A 6,000-nucleotide genomic window follows, 5' to 3' on the forward strand; every position below is an offset into this window, starting at 1 on the left:
GGCTATACAAAAAGAGTCCAGCAAAAGCCACTCCATCATCTCTTCCCACTAGGATTCTTCTCTACTCTTCTACTATCTCTCGCTCGCCCAGACCTCTCTCACACTTGCACATTTCCTTCCTCATCTTCCACTCTATCTTCCAGGAGAGGTTAATGATCTGTAAAGTTCTCATTCTCCAAAAAGGGGTTAAAAGCTCCTACAAGTGGCCGGCTGAACCCCCCCCCTTCTTCTCCTTCCCAGCCGTGCTGCCGGCACATGCCCATGTTTATCAAGCTTCAAGGTTACAGTCCCAGGCACCGGCTCTCTTTCTCTGTCTCTCTCTGTGTCTCTCAGGGGGGGGCTGCCTGATGGCTCCCGGTCTCTCTCTTTCTCTCTTCCACCCCCGGGCTCAGGCCTACCTCTCCCGGCCACATGGCTTTTCCCCTCCCCCTGCCCAGCCAGCAGCTGGGCCGGGGGAGAGACCCGAACTCTTTCCCGCCGGAAACCCAAAAGGACCCTCCCAGGGGAGAGCTCTGCTTTTAACCCTGTGTTCTCAGAGGCGTGCCCATGTCCTAAATGGCCAGGTTAAATGCCAATATTAAAGCCTGAATATCCATTGGCCCAAAACACAGCATCCCAAAAAACACATTTCCTGTCAAACCACCACAGCAGGTCAAATTATTGTTTGCAGGAGTATCAAATTTCCAGAGCATCCTGCTGCTCTTTTAAAGCCTCTTTGTCTTGGGTTGAGGGGGCATAACTTAGTCAGCCTTGCTGTCATTATTCTGGAGAACAGTTGGATGAAGATGGAACCAATCTTGATGGGTCTCCAGTTACTAATGTCCTTTAAATGTTCTGATTTGGTTGACTTTGGCATTAACAGTCCTGCATCCTTTCACCATACCCAGGATTTTACCTGATGTTAACCAAAGGTTGACTAGCTCCATGATCCAGGAGCATTCAGGGTCCATCTTCTTGATGTCCCTTAGGGTAATCCCATCTGGACCAGGAGCTGAGTTTCTGCTCATTTCTTGCACATTCTTCTCAATTTCTTTAGCTGTAATTAAGTCCCTGAAAACACAGTTGTTTGCTTTCCCTTTAATTTGGAAGTTCCCAAGGCTCTTGGTGTTTTCCATCAGGCTTTAACTTCTGAATAAATTTTGCTGGGTGGAATGTCACAGGACAAACATTCGACATCATCCAGAATAATCTTGGCTAATTTCCCCCTATTTAGATGGAATAGGCTAGAAGCACAGGTAATTACCTCTCTTGATTGCTCTCTCCATGATCCACTTCTGGCGACCTCTTCTCAAGTTTCTCTCTTGGGTCCCTATTTTGTTCTTATCTGTGGTTGATGTTCTTATCTGGCTTACCATATGCAGGCATCAGAAGCAGTCCTGCACTGACTCATTGACCAGTGATGTCATCTCCTGGCCATTAAGTAACTGCTTGAATGCCCATGGGAAGGTGTTGAGTTTCCCAGCTGAAAGCCATTCACCAGGAGTTCTCTGATAATGGGCCTGAGCTACCCCTCCTTTTGCTGGTTGATGTTCCCCAGCTGTTCCTCCTCATTTTCTGGACAATTACTCATGCCAGGTTCTGTTCTCACACCCACCGCTGGTTCTCTGGGCAACAGTCTCCTTTTGTCAGGGATTTGCTTTGCTGTCTTGGATGGAGTGTGTTCAGCTATGACTCTATTGATGTTTTTGTTTCCCTGAAACAGAGCTTCTAACCTGATCAGTAGGTGTTCTTCCTCCTTGGTCCAACACCTTTTGTGAGCTCCTCAAGCAGGTGGAGGTCTCCTTTGCATGGGAAGCAACAATCCTTTCCTGATTTCTGACAATTGGATGTACCAATCTTTTGTGTTGTTCCAGGCTGATTTTTGTTTTGAAGTCACATCCCCATGGCTCACAGATCCACTACCCAGTTGTAGCTATTTCAGCCATTGTCCTGCATTTAGGAAGATGACATGCAATACTGTGATAGTTACTGTTTTTCCTCCTGTACTTAGCCGACTGAAAACAAATCCTCCTTTTGCTGTAGGCTCTTTTCAGATGTTCAGTTAAGCCTAACACACAATCCATACAGGTTCCACAGCCTGGACACGGTGGATTTTTGTCAGGAATCATCACTGTTGGAATGTCCTAAGGCATCCGATTAGCATGGTTCCCCGGCGTTGGTGGGGATGTTGCCAGCATGTTGTTCTCCAGCTGAGGAGGTGATGTTTCCATTGTGCTTTCTCTCTCATCCTCACCATTTTTTCCCTGTTGTTAAGTACCAACAGCTCATTGGTCCTCTGGAGACAGCTACCTTTTCCCACACTTGATGAAGTGTAAGATGTTCATACACCTCTGGCAGCCTAGTCAAATTCTCCCAACTTGTGGACAAGTGAACACATTCATTCGTTGCAAACACTCCCTAGTTATAAAATTCCTATGTCACCAGTTTGATTTCATTTTCCACCAGACCTAAGGGGGCAGATGGTAAATTTGCAGACAACATGTGTACAAGGGGTCTAGTTTCAAATTTCTGGATCCTAGGTCTACTCAGTTGACGCTGTCAAGGGGGGCTATTTACAGACTACAAACGAGACGGGCCTGCTATGGAAAGTGCCTCGAGCTGTTATTTTTCAGCACCAGTCTCATTACATGATTATGATAATGGGAAGATGCTAGCAGCTTACAATCCAGGCAGCAGGCCAAAAAACTTAATGTTACAACTTACTTTATAAGCTTCTTAACCAATCACACAAAGCAAAAGCATATTGACAGTAGTTCTATCCAATCACCATAAGCACACGTACCTTTGGTTAAAACAATGCTTGCTTATTTCGAATACAATACCTACTTGTAAGCCTTAAACACAACACACAGAGCTCCATTATTAAGCTTTAACCTTCCTAATATCTTGCTAGATAAACTTTCTGCAGCTTAGAAAGCTATTGAGACAAGCATTAATACACAGGCCATTGTTCTATTTGCCCTTGCTTTTTCTACAGTTTAAATAATTTCTCTGCTGACCTATCTCATCACTGCTGCTTTAGCTCTACTCACAGTTCTGCTGTTATCTGATGCCTGCCTTTTGCAGCTTTCTCAAAACCCTCTAATTTTATAGATTCCCACACCCCGTCAGAAAGGCTGGCCTGGGTGCAGGTTGATACCTGGAATAAGCATGCCAACGGCCCCATTTTACAGGTCTAGAATTTTAGTTTGTCGCAAATTAAGGAGAGGAAGTATTAGATTGCTAGTGGAGCCCCTGACCACTTGATGATCTTTGCCCAGTACAAGCCTGTGGGTCAGGTTTTGGGTCAAAAGCTACACAGCTCTTACCTTAAATTTGTTTCACTTTATATCTGGACGTCATTGGCTGGTGATTCCAGCAATACCTTCACAGACAGAATCACTAGGTTGGAAGAGACTTTTATGATCATGAAGTCCAACCCATGCCCTAACACTACCTCAACTAAATCCATGGCACTGAGTGCTACATCCAGTTGTTTTTAAACATATCCAGAGATGGTGACTCCACCACCTCCCTGGGCAGACAATTCCAGTACTTTATCACCCTTTCAGTAGAAAACCTTTTGTAACATCCAACCTAAATTTCCCTTGGTGCAGCTTGAGACTGTGTCCTCCCATTCTGTCAGTTGTTGCTTGGAGAAAGAGACCAGCTCCCACCTGACTATAACCACCTTTTCAGGTAGCTGGTGAGAGTGCTAAGGTCACCTCTGAGTCTCCTTTTTCTCCAGGCTAAGCAGCCCCATCTCCCTCAGTCGTTCTTCACAGGGCTTGTGTTCCAAACCCCTCAGCAGCCTAGTTGCCCTCCTCTGGATGTGCTTAAGCATCTCAACATCCTTCCTAAACTGAGGGGCCCAGAACTGGACACAGCACTCAAGGTGCAGCCTCACCAATGCCGAGTACAGGGGCAGAATGACCTCCCTGCTCCTGCTGGCCATGCTGTTCCTGATACAGGCCAGGATGCCTTCTTGGCCTTCTGGCCACCAGGGCACATTGCTGGCTCATATTCAGCTGGCTGTTGACCAGTACCCCAAGGTCCCAAGGTCACTTTCTGTCTGGGCACTGTCCAGCCACACTGTCCCCAGCCTACAGCCTTGCAGGGGGTTATTGTGGCCAAAATGCAGGACTTGGCACTTGGACTGGTTAAACATCACTTTCTTGGACTCTGTCCATCCATCCAAACATTCCAGGTCTCTTTGCACAGCCCTTCTACCTTCCAATAGCTTGACACACACTCTCCCCTTAGTGTCATCTACAAACTGACTAATGGTGGACTCAACACCCTCATCCATGTCATCAATAAAGATATTAAACAGAACTGGTCCCAGTACAGACCCCTGAGGGACACCACTGGTGACTGGCTGCCAGCTGGATGCAGCACCATTCACCACCACTCTCTGGGCCAGGCCACCCAGCCAGTTCTGAACCCAGCAAGAGTGCTCCTGTCCAAGCCATGGGCAACAGCTTTTCCAGGAGTGTGCTGTGGGAATGTCTCGGTTTGAAAAGACAGGTGTCTGCTGAGGAAAGCAGGAGCCTCTCTTGAAATGGAAAATGCAACCCCGTTCTCTCTGAATTATTATAGTTTTGAAATTAAAGGGCTCTCGGGCAAAGATATGGCAGTAGGAATAACAGCTATTTATTAGAAAAAATAATAAAAATGCAGTAATACAAAACAACACTGCCAGACTCAGAATACAACCTGACACCCTGTTGGGTCACAGTTGTTGGTAGCAGTCCTATTAAATGGTGGCTGCAGTCCTCCTGAAGTGACAGATGTGGTTCTGTTGGAGCAGTGATCCTATAGAAGGGTGTAGTTTTTCTTTGAAAATCCAGTGGTGGTGTAGATGGGCCTGGTCTTCCTCTGGGAATCCAGTGGAAAAGGCTGTCTGTCATGTTCCAAATTTCAGATTATATCCAGATAGGAATTCTTGGCTCCTCCCCCTGGGCAGAGCATCTCCCAATGGGATGATGTAATTTTTATCAGTCATGCAGTGAGACTCAGTGGCCCATTAACAGAAGTTACCTCCCTGGAGGGAGGATTTGGTTGGGAAGAAATGAAGAAAACTGCCCCACCTGGTTTTAGCAGGTGGCCCATTAACAGAGAATATCCCCTCCGGAGATATGAGGGATGGGTCTGGAAGAGATAAAGAACACTGGCCCACCTGATTTCACCTGATGGTGATAGAATAAATACTTCTGGTTACATCTTGCATTTCAGCCTAAGACACTCTGGGACATCAGGGATATCTCCTAAGGGGAATGGGCTGCACAGGTAATTTTCCTCTTCCTCTCCCTTGGAGCAGAATATTCCCTTCTCCCCATCATGACCTTTATCTGCTCTGTCTCCATCTGCAAAGCCTTGTGGTCACTCTGGTACCCTCCTGGCCAGCAGAGCTTGTGCCCACACAGCAGCAGCTGCCTGGGCCAGTGGGTTTCTCTCTGCTCTGCTGCTCATAGCCAGGACATTTTCCCTGCCCCTCTGCCAGGGCAATGCCCTGTGCCAGTTCTGCTCTGAGGCTTCCCCAGGGCGATGCCAGTGGCAGCAGCTCCCTCAATGGAGTAATTGGAGGCAGAGAAAACCAGCAAGCCCTTGGTCAGTGTCTGTGACAGCCGGTGACAGCCGGTCTCCTCGCCCACTCTGAAACTGGTCCTAGTCCCACCAGAGCTGGGCAGAGCAGTTCTCATTTGGTCTGGGCACCACAGTGTTGCCACCCTCACATCTCTGGGTGTGGCTGCAGCCGCACCTGGCCCAGGGACTGGGCAGACCTTGCAGCCGGCCAGTGCCACCCTCCTGAGCTGGATACACCTGGGCCCCGAGGAACATCCGGATCAAGTAGACCTGGCATCCTTCTTCCACCCCACACATGGGGAAACTCCAGAGTCCCATTCTACCACAGAACCAGGTAGACCCAGCAGCCCCATCCAACCCAGAAACCAAATTTCAACATCAATAAATATATTTTTGACAAAAGTAAACTGTTTTGGTTTTGGGTGGGTTTTTTTT

Source organism: Agelaius tricolor, unplaced genomic scaffold (genome assembly GCF_023055355.1).
Source record: "Agelaius tricolor isolate 1412-34295 unplaced genomic scaffold, bAgeTri1.0.p SCAF_37, whole genome shotgun sequence".
In the NCBI taxonomy this organism is placed as follows: Eukaryota; Metazoa; Chordata; class Aves; order Passeriformes; family Icteridae; genus Agelaius; species Agelaius tricolor.